Source organism: Procambarus clarkii, unplaced genomic scaffold, assembly GCF_040958095.1.
Source record: "Procambarus clarkii isolate CNS0578487 unplaced genomic scaffold, FALCON_Pclarkii_2.0 HiC_scaffold_2090, whole genome shotgun sequence".
Lineage (NCBI taxonomy): Eukaryota > Metazoa > Arthropoda > Malacostraca > Decapoda > Cambaridae > Procambarus > Procambarus clarkii.
Window position 1 is genome coordinate 1 of NW_027191106.1, and position 14,906 is coordinate 14,906.

Below are 14,906 nucleotides of genomic sequence, written 5' to 3' on the forward strand. Positions count from 1 at the left end.
GTGGGGGAGGAGCAACGGATTCTGAGGATCTTTGTGTTTGGTGGGTGGAAGAGATCTTCTATGATGATGTGTGGCTTTTCCGATGTCGGCAGTACGTTGTTTGTCTAAAGTTGTAATCGTGGAGAGGAGGGTGGTGTCTACGTTGAAGGCAACAGCAGTGCAATTATGTTTCTGTTCCAGTGTCAGTGCAGGGGTGAGTCCAAGTGTCTGTAGTCCTGTTCGGGCTTTGGGGGTGAGGCAAGCATAGAGGTCAGATTCAGAGGGTAGAAAGAGCTTTATTCCTTTGTCAATGGGGGTGATGGAGGTGTAAGGAGTCTGGGTGATCATGTAGATTTTCTGTCCTATTCCGTCAGGGTCAAGGGGAGGATCAAGAGCATAGAGGAGGCGAAGGCAGTGCATTTTAGGTGAGGTAGTGGTCTGGTGGAGGAGGTGGTGGTGGGTTGACTCAGCTGGGTAGCTGCGATCTCCGTGGAGCTGTGGATCTTAGGCTCGTGAGCTGTGGGTTGGAGCTCGGTTGTCAGAGGCGTAATTCCGGGTTCTTAGCAGGCTAATTGAACCCGGTTCGGCACAAATACAAAGTATTCGTGAGTCCTGAAGGTGTTACTCAAGGGCAACCCCCACTGCTAGTTGACTCGCACTATCACGAGGTTCTAGCAGTGGATCGGCATAGCAAACAAGCCAGGCAGGGAGACACAGGGCGCAAGCACGTGCTGTGGCCCCACCTGGGAGGAAAGGACGAATACCCCACTGCACTTTCACCGCACAGGGGGTAGGTCCGGCCTGAAGAGGAAGAAAATGTTTAGCAGAGGAGAGAAAGAGTGCTATATACGGCAATACACATTACGTAAGTTAGGCCATCCAGCTGTCCCTGGTTTTATTCAGGGTGGCAGTACGGGTTGGCCCACTAGGGTAATGTATCTTTGCACGTTATATCACTGATAGAGCTGTAACATAAACCGTGAACACGCCGAGAGGAAGAGCCGTCGTTGCCTGAAAAAGAGGTGTGTGCCAGTTTGCCTGGGACGAATGCCCGCACGATTTCCCGACTATATCCCATCAAGCGGACGTACTAGTAGCATTGCAACTCCTGCCTGCCCTTACTTTACGCTTGTGGTCGAATAGACACGGCTTTCTCACAACGCTTTCAAAACTGCAGTTGCCTACTCGTCTGTTTCACGTCCCTGTGAAATGACTTTTGCACAAATCCAAAAAATAGAGCAAAATCAGCGATAATAGTGATTGAGGTGAGCCGCCTGTTGGCTGCAGCCAGAGGAAGGAGGGGAGGGGCAACGGGGTGACGTAGGCGAGTCGAGCAGCCAATGGCGCTCGAGCAAGCGCCTCGAGACGGCGTATATAAGCAAAAATTTTTCGGCGCCGGCCATCACAAACCACAGTTGTTCACCATGGCTCGCACCAAGCAGACTGCTCGCAAGTCCACGGGAGGCAAGGCTCCTCGTAAGCAGCTGGCCACCAAGGCAGCACGCAAGTCCTGCTCCTGCCACAGGGGGTGTGAAGAAGCCTCACCGTTACAGGCCCGGAACGGTCGCCCTGCGTGAGATCCGTCGTTACCAGAAGAGCACCGAGTTGCTCATACAGGAAACTTCCCTTCCAGCGTCTGGTGCGCGAGATTGCCCAGGACTTCAAGACCGATCTTCGCTTCCAGTCGTCTGCCGTCATGGCTTTACAGGAGGCATCCGAGGCTTACCTGGTCGGTCTCTTCGAGGACACTAACCTCTGTGCCATCCACGCCAAGCGTGTCACCATCATGCCAAAGGACATTCAGCTTGCTCGCCGTATCCGTGGAGAGCGTGCATAAGCTAAATCGACCACCCTAGTATACACCAAACTCGGCCCTTCTCAGGGCCAAAATATCCTTCTAAGGAGATTTCAGACATTCCTAGCATCAGTCATATGAATTAACCTTCATCTACACATATAATAAATAAATAAATAAATAAATAAACAAATACACTAATTAGGTGTCATACATACACGTGATATCAATAAATCAAGTCATTTGTAGTACAACCTGTTCTCTTACAAACAAAACGCCGTCGCTTTTCGCTCTTATGCACTGTCAAGGATCACCCACCCCCCCCACCCCCCCAAAATAAAAATTGTCATACTGTACTAGAAATAAAAGCAGCTTGTATAAGTGACATACTGTCCAGTCCTGTTTTATTCTGTTTTCGGTCCTCTGGCTTAATCTGTTAAGTTAGGAGATGACATTTTAAATTAACCGTTTTCTTGACATTTTCAAACCTAAGAGGGTGGCCTGCCATAGTAATCCTAATGTGGAACATAACAATGAATCTCTAATCTCTAGAAAAAAGATACCGAGTGCTTATATGTGTTGAGAGAGAGAGAGAGAGAGAGAGAGAGAGAGAGAGAGAGAGAGAGAGAGAGAGAGAGAGAGGAGAGAGAGAGAAGAGCAGAGAGAGAGAGAGAGAGAGAGAGAGACACAGACAGACAGACAGACAGACAGACAGACAGACAGACAAGACAGACAGACAGACAGACAGACAGGACAGACAGACAGACAGACAGACAGACAGAGACTGAGAGAGAGAAACACACACAGACAGTTTCATAAATATTCTCATTTTATAGCTATTGCTTTCAGTGACAGAGGTTTTTGTTATAATAGTATTGGTGTCTAACACTCACAATCTCTTTAGAAATTAAAGTGTGGCTCCAATGGAGCCGAGTTTGTTGGTTTGAGGCCAAGCCACCACCACAGGGCAGTAAGTAAGCCGTTTACTTGGAGGAGGTGTACTTGGTGACGGCCTTAGTGCCCTCAGAGACGGCGTGCTTGGCCAGTTCTCCGGGCAACAGGAGCCTTACAGCCGTCTGGATCTCCCGACTGGTAATGGTGGAACGCTTGTTGTAGTGGGCCAGGCGAGAAGCCTCGGCGGCGATGCGCTCGAAGATGTCGTTCACGAACGAGTTCATGATCGACATGGCTTTGGAAGAGATACCAGTGTCGGGGTGGACCTGCTTCAGCACTTTGTAGATGTAGATGCTGTAGCTCTCCTTCCTCCTGCGCTTCTTTTTCTTATCGCCCTTGGCAATGGCCTTCTGGGCCTTTCCGGCCTTCTTGGCAGCCTTTCCAGATGCCTTGGGTGGCATGATGATGCTCGTGCTGGCTGGCGTTGCGATACAATAATGAACTTTTGCGCGAGTCGAGCTTTCCTTTTATATCCCGCTCGCGACTCAGCTCAGAGCGGGTCGCGTGGCGGAGCGCGCTGATTGGTCAGTGGCGGACTCCCTTGATCCTGAGCGGGGTATATAACACGAAGCTCGATCTGCGGGCCGGCATTAAAACACCACAAACCCACAACAGCAGCAGCAATGTCAGGACGCGGCAAGGGAGGCAAAGTGAAGGGCAAGTCAAAGTCTCGCTCCAGCAGGGCCGGACTTCAGTTCCCGTGGGCAGAATTTCACCGTCTGCTGCGTAAGGGCAACTACGCCGAACGCGTCGGTGCTGGCGCTCCTGTCTACCTGGCAGCCGTCATGGAATACCTCGCTGCCGAAGTTCTCGAGCTCGCCGGTAACGCCGCACGTGACAACAAGAAGACCCGTATCATCCCACGTCACTTGCAGTTGGCCATCCGCAACGACGAAGAAACTCAACAACTTCTGTCTGGCGTAACCATTGCACAGGGAGGTGTTCTTCCAAAACATTCAGGCAGTTCTTTTGCCAAAGAAGACAGAGAAGAAGTAAGCACTTCTGCCACCCACCGCGACAAATACCATAACCAGGCTCCATCCGGAGCCACAACACTTTAATAGAGAGATTCAAGTAGACAATCAACTTTCAAACATTAATAATAACATTTATATTGATTTCATTTGGAATGTGTACATAACAAACAAACAAAACAAATTATAGGGGATATTCAGCATCACTTGGAATATTAACCAATCATATAAATCCAATATATATTTTATATTTTTACTTTAAGCGAGGAATTCATATTCTATCCATTTTTAATCATACAAATGAACAAAAGCAATTCTTCACTAGACGTAATGAATGAATAAATGATCAAGGTTTTAATGTGTTTCATGAATATATATATATATATATATATATAATATATATATATATATATATATATATATATATATATATATATATATATATATATATATTAATACTTGTGAACCAGAATATGTTTGAGCAGCAGCGATCGTGCCTGCCATTGGCCGAAGTGCAACAATTCAAATAATTTAAAGGCCTGCTCGGGTATATAAGAGAGGCTGGGAGACTGGGGCCGGTGGTGGGTGATGGGTGATGAGTGATGGGTGTGGTGTGGTGTGGTGTTGTTAAGAGTTGATTTACGGCCAGCCAGCCAGCCAGCCAGCCAGCCAGCTGCAGCCAAGGCAGGGCAGGGCAAGGCAAGGCAAGGCAAGGCAAGGCAAGGCAAGGCAGGCACGGCAAGGCAAGGCAAGGCAGGCAGGCAGGCAGGCAGGCAGCCAGGCAGCCAGGCAGCCAGACAGGCAGGCAGGCAGGCAGGCAGGCAGGCAGGCAGGCATGCAGGCAGGCAGGCAGGCAGGCAGGCAGGCAGGCAGGCAGGCAGCCAGGCAGCCAGGCAGGCAGGCAGGCAGGCAGGCAGGCAGGCAGGCAGGCAGGCAGGCAGGCAGCCAGCCAGCCAGCCAGCCAGCCAGCCAGCCAGCCAGCCAGCCAGCCAGCCAGCCAGCCAGCCAGCCACTCCCACTTTGTATTTATATGCATTCAATTTATATTCAAACATTATATATGTTAAGGGCCTTGTTTTAGTGTTTATTTTAAAAATGACAAACATCGAGTCATTTTACCAGTCCTTTAGCGTTAACGGTGATGCATTTTAAAACTGAACATAAATCGCCTTTTCTGGATATATCAAATATCGAATCCGCTTAATGTGCCTACAATTCAATCATTCAAAAAATACATAATTTACATCAAGCCTTTTCATAGAACAGACAATAAGATTTGTACATGCAAAAAAAAAAAAAAATCCTTTAAGTTATCAATACAATGTGAGAAAACTTTACTTTTATAACTAAAGTTGCACAATTATACCAACTCTATGGTGGCTGGGTTGTAAGGTGTGTGGCTGGTGTTTTGGAAGTCGCGAGTTCAAACGACCCAATGGGAATAATACTTTTTTTTTTTTGCCATACAATCTTCCTAATACTATTATGTAGGTTTGTGTGTGTTTTTTTATTCATTCTTTGGTTTTATAGATGACATACATATTGACTCCTTTTACCGGTCCTTAATTAGGCTCTGGGGAAGCAATGGTGGTGGTGGTGGTGGTGGTGGTGGTGCATTTAAAACTAAACCAAAAATCACCAGTTCTGGACGCGTCAAATATCATATCCGCTTAATGTGTCTACAACCTAATTACTTAAAACTACACTATTTAATTCATTCATATCATGTGCATATTGGTCATTATGCTCATACAACCGACATCAAAATTTATTTTCATTATTAGAATCATACATTTCATCAAGTAATACAGATACAAAGAGATTTTCTTTCTGAGAAGACCGTTAGTATTGGCTTGCAGGCAGGCAGGCAGGCAGGCATTTGAGGGTTATTATTTCGCCTGTTGATTGGGGGGAGGGTTGATGTGTTAGGGGGTTTTCGGTTAGATGTGGTGGTGGTGATTGGTGGTGGTGATTGGTGGTGATTGGTGGTGATTGGTGGTGGTGGTGGTGGTGGTGGTGGTAGTAGGTGGGAGTTGGGGGTGGGGGGGGGGGGGGGAGGGAAGGGGAGGGGAATGATGGTCTGTGGATTCCTTCTCCGTACCCTTTACATATAAGCAAAAATATGCCTTCTTGTGGGTATAGAAACATTAACACAAATTATATCAGTAACTGATATTGTAGCCTTTTAAACAGAAAAGATTTGTACATACAAATACTTTTTAATTATCATTTATTTGTGGAAATGGCATTTACGTCATTAAATTGATACCTCAGCATCAAGCTAGTGTCCTGCAGCAGTGGTCCAGTGGTAAAGTGTATATAAGTGATGCGTATTCTTGGAGTTGCGAGTTCAAACCCGGATTAAGCTATATATATATATATATATACAACATGTTTTGTTTTGGTTGTTTGTTTTTGTATAAAGCCTCACACAATATCTATATTAAGCGAGTTTGTTTTAAACATGACATACATATTAATTCATTTTACCAGGCCTTATTCCACACAACTCCGTGAATTTCCCGTGGAGCCAGCCATTCAAACAAAAACAAACGAAACAAAACAAAACAAAACAAAAAACATTATTGCCAACAGCATTTGGTGTTCCCAGGCGGTCACCCATCCAAGTACTAACCAAACCCAACGTTGCTTAACTTCGCTGATCGGACGAGAAGCGGTGTTCTCAACGTGGTATGGCCGTTGGCATGAGACTGCCTACACATTGTGGCTAATAACCAACTCTTTTAAGTCATCGCGGCAGGATACGGACCTGCTTGTGGTGTCTTAATGGTAATTGTATCCTAACATATTTTTGTCTCCTTGGCATGGATATTTAACATCGTTTATTCAGTCTTGGGTTTATGTTCTTTCGCCATTTACAGACATTTTACATCTACCTACTTCCTCAGCCTGCCCTGCCAATTTCTAATGAATTTGTGGATTTTCTTTTGTAATACAAACATGTGTGTGCTCATCTGCTCTTCAGTTTTTATGATATTTGTCTCATCTGTCCTGCTTTATGATACTTTTACAAAGAACATGAACAAATGCTTCTATTTTAGAGAAGATATGGGATCCAGGTTTCGGAGCCGTAAAACCAACCGTCGTGATTGGTGGACGAGTTGCCAGGTTGCAGCTTCTGTACCGTGCCGGCACATAAATAGGTTCGGCTCAAGCGGCGGCAGCATCATTCCCCCGTGACTGTCTGAGCGTCTCTCATCACCTTGGTTGGTTCATCATCATCATGGTAGAAGCAAAGCCTACCAAGAAGGCTGCGGCTGCTGCTGCTGTGGTGGCCACCACCAGGAAACCTCGCGTCCAGGTTGCTCACCCGAAAACTAGTCAAATGGTTCTAGCCGCGGTCGCAGCACTCAAAGACCGTAAGGGCTCGTCTCTACAAGCAATCAAGAAGTACGTTGTTGCCAACAACAAAGTCGAGGCTGCCAAGATCGCCATTTACATCCGAAGATTTCTCAAGAAAGCAGTGGCTGACGGCATTCTTGTTCAGACCAAGGGAAGTGGAGCTAGTGGATCATTCAAGCTGGCCGTAGCAGAGAAGAGGGCCGTTCTAACTCCCAAGAAAGCCACCACAACCAAGAAACCATCTACAGCAGCAAAGAAGGCCGTGGTAACTCCCAAGAAAGCCGCCACAAGCAACAAACCACCTACAGCCTTGAAAAAGAAGCAGCAGCAGCAGCAGCAGCTTGTTGTTGGGAACAAAAAGCCCAAAATAAAGAGAGCTTCAAAATCTCCCAAACCACCCAAGGCAAAGAAAGCTGTCAAAAAAACAACAAAGGCAAAATAAACGACGACATGCAAGCAGCATGAATACACATGACAATAAACATCCAGGCCTCCCCCCTCAGTGGAGGGGCCTCATATGATTCCAAAAAAGAGTTTAGTTTTGTAGACAAATAAATCATTACTTTTGGGGTAGATTTACTCTGTATATTATATATATATATATATATATATATATATATATATATATATATATATATATATATATATATATATATATATATTATATATATATATATATATATATATATATATATATATATATATATATATATATACATCTATATTATATATATATATATAATATACATATATATATATATATATATATATATATATATATATATATATATATACATGGGTGAGGTGATATGGTACCAAAGTTTTGGGTAAGGTGATTGACATTTACACAAGATAAAACACGAACCAATGGGAATAAAAACATAAGAATGGAAGTAACTGCAGAAGGCCTATTGGCCCATAACACAAGCACTTCCTCTTGATGCTTCTATATTGGTTCAGAGTCTTGAAGCTATAATAATAATATATATATATATATATATATATATATATATATATATATATATATATATATATATATATATATATATATATATATATACACACAAAACTAAATAGTCTTGTTAGACAAATTGCCCCTATTAGAGGCAAGTTGACTAACAAGCCGAATGACTGGCAATTGTTTTGAATTTGAGTTAAATCTAACATAGAAATGTAATCAAACCTAACCTAACCTATGCTAACCCAAGCTAAGCTAACCTAACCTAACCTAAGCTAACCCAAGCTAAGCTAAGCTAACCTAACCTAACCTAAGCTAAGCTAACCTAACCTAACCCAGCAATTCATGATCTTAATATAATACTGTTAATTGGATAAACCAATTTGGAAAGAAATGTTCGAAAATAACAAAATTAACTGTGCTTGTTAGGAAAATTGGGCCTTGCATACTTGTCCCAATAGTGTGGTTCTCGCTTTTAGGTACGACATAAACGTATACCTAAGTTGAGAGAGAAAAAGATTCTCACTCAAACATGCATATCGATTGCCAGTCCTGAATTCTGGGTAGATATTCGTGTCCTCCCTTTTCATTTACCATCATTTGGATACTATCAAAACAGCTCTGAGAAGGATAAAATGAATAAAACGGGTAGCTCACTCATGTAAAAAGGAAGAGTTGGGAAAGATCTCTCTCTCTCTCTCTCCCCCTCACACCCCCCCCCCCCCCCCAATGATCCTGCTCTGCTAGTATATAACGTAACAAACCTTCCCCCCCCCCCCCCCCAATCAGAGTCCCTTTAAGCATGCGAGGATAAAAAATAGATTTCATAAGACCCAATGTGCTAGCTGATATCAAAACAATTTATGTTATCGTCTATTAAGCCCTTCAGTAAAAAAGTATAGGGACCTAATTAGGTCCCGTTTTGAGGTGGTGGTGGGTGGAATCGATGGATTAGCCAAGCTCTTATCCGCCGAATCCGTAGAGGGTACGACCCTGGCGCTTCAGAGCGTACACCACGTCCATGGCAGTGACGGTCTTCCTCTTGGCGTGTTCCGTGTAGGTTACAGCATCACGGATGACGTTCTCGAGGAACACCTTCAGGACGCCACGGGTCTCTTCGTAGATGAGACCCGAAATACGCTTGACGCCGCCACGACGAGCTAAGCGACGAATAGCGGGCTTGGTGATGCCCTGGATGTTGTCACGTAGCACCTTACGATGACGCTTGGCGCCACCCTTTCCGAGTCCCTTGCCTCCCTTGCCGCGTCCAGTCATGGTGTTGTAGTTGTGTGAATCGAATTGACGAATGCCCGCACGATTTCCCGACTATATCCCATCAAGCGGACGTACTAGTAGCATTGCAACTCCTGCCTGCCCTTACTTTACGCTTGTGGTCGAATAGACACGGCTTTCTCACAACGCTTTCAAAACTGCAGTTGCCTACTCGTCTGTTTCACGTCCCTGTGAAATGACTTTTGCACAAATCCAAAAAATAGAGCAAAATCAGCGATAATAGTGATTGAGGTGAGCCGCCTGTTGGCTGCAGCCAGAGGAAGGAGGGGAGGGGCAACGGGGTGACGTAGGCGAGTCGAGCAGCCAATGGCGCTCGAGCAAGCGCCTCGAGACGGCGTATATAAGCAAAAATTTTTCGGCGCCGGCCATCACAAACCACAGTTGTTCACCATGGCTCGCACCAAGCAGACTGCTCGCAAGTCCACGGGAGGCAAGGCTCCTCGTAAGCAGCTGGCCACCAAGGCAGCACGCAAGTCTGCTCCTGCCACAGGGGGTGTGAAGAAGCCTCACCGTTACAGGCCCGGAACGGTCGCCCTGCGTGAGATCCGTCGTTACCAGAAGAGCACCGAGTTGCTCATCAGGAAACTTCCCTTCCAGCGTCTGGTGCGCGAGATTGCCCAGGACTTCAAGACCGATCTTCGCTTCCAGTCGTCTGCCGTCATGGCTTTACAGGAGGCATCCGAGGCTTACCTGGTCGGTCTCTTCGAGGACACTAACCTCTGTGCCATCCACGCCAAGCGTGTCACCATCATGCCAAAGGACATTCAGCTTGCTCGCCGTATCCGTGGAGAGCGTGCATAAGCTAAATCGACCACCCTAGTATACACCAAACTCGGCCCTTCTCAGGGCCAAAATATCCTTCTAAGGAGATTTCAGACATTCCTAGCATCAGTCATATGAATTAACCTTCATCTACACATATAATAAATAAATAAATAAATAAATAAACAAATACACTAATTTAGGTGTCATACATACACGTGATATCAATAAATCAAGTCATTTGTAGTACAACCTGTTCTCTTACAAACAAAACGCCGTCGCTTTTCGCTCTTATGCACTGTCAAGGATCACCCACCCCCCCACCCCCCCAAAATAAAAATTGTCATACTGTACTAGAAATAAAAGCAGCTTGTATAAGTGACATACTGTCCAGTCCTGTTTTATTCTGTTTTCGGTCCTCTGGCTTAATCTGTTAAGTTAGGAGATGACATTTTAAATTAACCGTTTTCTTGACATTTTCAAACCTAAGAGGGTGGCCTGCATAGTAATCCTAATGTGGAACATAACAATGAATCTCTAATCTCTAGAAAAAAGATACCGAGTGCTTATATGTGTTGAGAGAGAGAGAGAGAGAGAGAGAGAGAGAGAGAGAGAGAGAGAGAGAGAGAGAGAGAGAGAGAGAGAGAGAGAGAGAGAGAGAGAGAGAGAGAGAGACACAGACAGACAGACAGACAGACAGACAGACAGACAGACAAGACAGACAGACAGACAGACAGACAGACAGACAGACAGACAGACAGACAGACAGAGACTGAGAGAGAGAAACACACACAGACAGTTTCATAAATATTCTCATTTTATAGCTATTTGCTTTCAGTGACAGAGGTTTTTGTTATAATAGTATTGGTGTCTAACACTCACAATCTCTTTAGAAATTAAAGTGTGGCTCCAATGGAGCCGAGTTTGTTGGTTTGAGGCCAAGCCACCACCACAGGGCAGTAAGTAAGCGTTTACTTGGAGGAGGTGTACTTGGTGACGGCCTTAGTGCCCTCAGAGACGGCGTGCTTGGCCAGTTCTCCGGGCAACAGGAGCCTTACAGCCGTCTGGATCTCCCGACTGGTAATGGTGGAACGCTTGTTGTAGTGGGCCAGGCGAGAAGCCTCGGCGGCGATGCGCTCGAAGATGTCGTTCACGAACGAGTTCATGATCGACATGGCTTTGGAAGAGATACCAGTGTCGGGGTGGACCTGCTTCAGCACTTTGTAGATGTAGATGCTGTAGCTCTCCTTCCTCCTGCGCTTCTTTTTCTTATCGCCCTTGGCAATGGCCTTCTGGGCCTTTCCGGCCTTCTTGGCAGCCTTTCCAGATGCCTTGGGTGGCATGATGATGCTCGTGCTGGCTGGCGTTGCGATACAATAATGAACTTTTGCGCGAGTCGAGCTTTCCTTTTATATCCCGCTCGCGACTCAGCTCAGAGCGGGTCGCGTGGCGGAGCGCGCTGATTGGTCAGTGGCGGACTCCCTTGATCCTGAGCGGGGTATATAACACGAAGCTCGATCTGCGGGCCGGCATTAAAACACCACAAACCCACAACAGCAGCAGCAATGTCAGGACGCGGCAAGGGAGGCAAAGTGAAGGGCAAGTCAAAGTCTCGCTCCAGCAGGGCCGGACTTCAGTTCCCCGTGGGCAGAATTCACCGTCTGCTGCGTAAGGGCAACTACGCCGAACGCGTCGGTGCTGGCGCTCCTGTCTACCTGGCAGCCGTCATGGAATACCTCGCTGCCGAAGTTCTCGAGCTCGCCGGTAACGCCGCACGTGACAACAAGAAGACCCGTATCATCCCACGTCACTTGCAGTTGGCCATCCGCAACGACGAAGAACTCAACAAACTTCTGTCTGGCGTAACCATTGCACAGGGAGGTGTTCTTCCAAACATTCAGGCAGTTCTTTTGCCAAAGAAGACAGAGAAGAAGTAAGCACTTCTGCCACCCACCGCGACAAATACCATAACCAGGCTCCATCCGGAGCCACACACACTTTAATAGAGAGATTCAAGTAGACAATCAACTTTCAAACATTAATAATAACATTTATATTGATTTCATTTGGAATGTGTACATAACAAACAAACAAAACAAAATTATAGGGGATATTCAGCATCACTTGGAATATTAACCAATCATATAAATCCAATATATATTTTATATTTTACTTTAAGCGAGGAATTCATATTCTATCCATTTTTAATCATACAAATGAACAAAAGCAATTCTTCACTAGACGTAATGAATGAATAAATGATCAAGGTTTTAATGTGTTTCATGAATATATTATATAATATATATATATATATATATATATATATATATATATAATATATATATATATATATATATATATATATATATATTAATACTTGTGAACCAGAATATGTTTGAGCAGCAGCGATCGTGCCTGCCATTGGCCGAAGTGCAACAATTCAAATAATTTAAAGGGCCTGCTCGGGTATATAAGAGAGGCTGGGAGACTGGGGCCGGTGGTGGGTGATGGGTGATGAGTGATGGTGTGGTGTGGTGTGGTGTTGTTAAGAGTTGATTTACGGCCAGCCAGCCAGCCAGCCAGCCAGCCAGCTGCAGCCAAGGCAGGGCAGGGCAAGGCAAGGCAAGGCAAGGCAAGGCAAGGCAAGGCAAGGCAAGGCAAGGCAAGGCAAGGCAGGCAGGCAGGCAGGCAGGCAGCCAGGCAGCCAGGCAGCCAGACAGGCAGGCAGGCAGGCAGGCAGGCAGGCAGGCAGGCAGGCAGGCAGGCAGGCAGGCAGGCAGGCAGGCAGGCAGCAGGCAGCAGGCAGGCAGGCAGGCAGGCAGGCAGGCAGGCAGGCAGCCAGCCAGCCAGCCAGCCAGCCAGCCAGCCAGCCAGCCAGCCAGCCAGCCAGCCAGCCAGCCAGCCAGCCAGCCACTCCCACTTTGTATTTATATGCATTCAATTTATATTCAAACATTATATATGTTAAGGGCCTTGTTTTAGTGTTTATTTTAAAAATGACAAACATCGAGTCATTTTACCAGTCCTTTAGCGTTAACGGTGATGCATTTTAAAACTGAACATAAATCGCCTTTTCTGGATATATCAAATATCGAATCCGCTTAATGTGCCTACAATTCAATCATTCAAAAAATACATAATTTACATCAAGCCTTTTCATAGAACAGACAATAAGATTTGTACATGCAAAAAAAAAAAAAATCCTTTAAGTTATCAATACAATGTGAGAAAACTTTACTTTTATAACTAAAGTTGCACAATTATACCAACTCTATGGTGGCTGGGTTGTAAGGTGTGTGGCTGGTGTTTTGGAAGTCGCGAGTTCAAACGACCCAATGGGAATAATACTTTTTTTTTTTTGCCATACAATCTTCCTAATACTATTATGTAGGTTTGTGTGTGTTTTTTTATTCATTCTTTGGTTTTATAGATGACATACATATTGACTCCTTTTACCGGTCCTTAATTAGGCTCTGGGGAAGCAATGGTGGTGGTGGTGGTGGTGGTGGTGGTGCATTTAAAACTAAACCAAAAATCACCAGTTCTGGACGCGTCAAATATCATATCCGCTTAATGTGTCTACAACCTAATTACTTAAAACTACACTATTTAATTCATTCATATCATGTGCATATTGGTCATTATGCTCATACAACCGACATCAAAATTTATTTTCATTATTAGAATCATACATTTCATCAAGTAATACAGATACAAAGAGATTTTCTTTCTGAGAAGACCGTTAGTATTGGCTTGCAGGCAGGCAGGCAGGCAGGCATTTGAGGGTTATTATTTCGCCTGTTGATTGGGGGGAGGGTTGATGTGTTAGGGGGTTTTCGGTTAGATGTGGTGGTGGTGATTGGTGGTGGTGATTGGTGGTGATTGGTGGTGATTGGTGGTGGTGGTGGTGGTGGTGGTGGTAGTAGGTGGGAGTTGGGGGTGGGGGGGGGGGGGAGGGAAGGGGAGGGGAATGATGGTCTGTGGATTCCTTCTCCGTACCCTTTACATATAAGCAAAAATATGCCTTCTTGTGGGTATAGAAACATTAACACAAATTATATCAGTAACTGATATTGTAGCCTTTTAAACAGAAAAGATTTGTACATACAAATACTTTTTAATTATCATTTATTTGTGGAAATGGCATTTACGTCATTAAATTGATACCTCAGCATCAAGCTAGTGTCCTGCAGCAGTGGTCCAGTGGTAAAGTGTATATAAGTGATGCGTATTCTTGGAGTTGCGAGTTCAAACCCGGATTAAGCTATATATATATATATATATACAACATGTTTTGTTTTGGTTGTTTGTTTTTGTATAAAGCCTCACACAATATCTATATTAAGCGAGTTTGTTTTAAACATGACATACATATTAATTCATTTTACCAGGCCTTATTCCACACAACTCCGTGAATTTCCCGTGGAGCCAGCCATTCAAAAAAAACAAACGAAACAAAACAAAACAAAACAAAAAACATTATTGCCAACAGCATTTGGTGTTCCCAGGCGGTCACCCATCCAAGTACTAACCAAACCCAACGTTGCTTAACTTCGCTGATCGGACGAGAAGCGGTGTTCTCAACGTGGTATGGCCGTTGGCATGAGACTGCCTACACATTGTGGCTAATAACCAACTCTTTTAAGTCATCGCGGCAGGATACGGACCTGCTTGTGGTGTCTTAATGGTAATTGTATCCTAACATATTTTTGTCTCCTTGGCATGGATATTTAACATCGTTTATTCAGTCTTGGGTTTATGTTCTTTCGCCATTTACAGACATTTTACATCTACCTACTTCCTCAGCCTGCCCTGCCAATTTCTAATG

The 14,906-nt window shown here is 44.9% G+C and overlaps 2 non-coding genes across 2 annotated transcripts; both read right to left on the reverse strand.

Moving 5' to 3' along the window:
* Positions 1-6,288: 6,288 nt before the first annotated feature.
* On the reverse strand, positions 6,289-6,407 carry LOC138362601 (5S ribosomal RNA). The gene has a single exon (XR_011227810.1). It is a non-coding gene; the product is annotated as a 5S ribosomal RNA (ribosomal RNA).
* Positions 6,408-14,561: 8,154 nt separating this feature from the next.
* Positions 14,562-14,680, reverse strand: LOC138362602 (5S ribosomal RNA). Its single transcript, XR_011227811.1, has one exon. It is a non-coding gene; the product is annotated as a 5S ribosomal RNA (ribosomal RNA).
* Between the last annotated feature and the right edge of the window lie 226 nt (positions 14,681-14,906).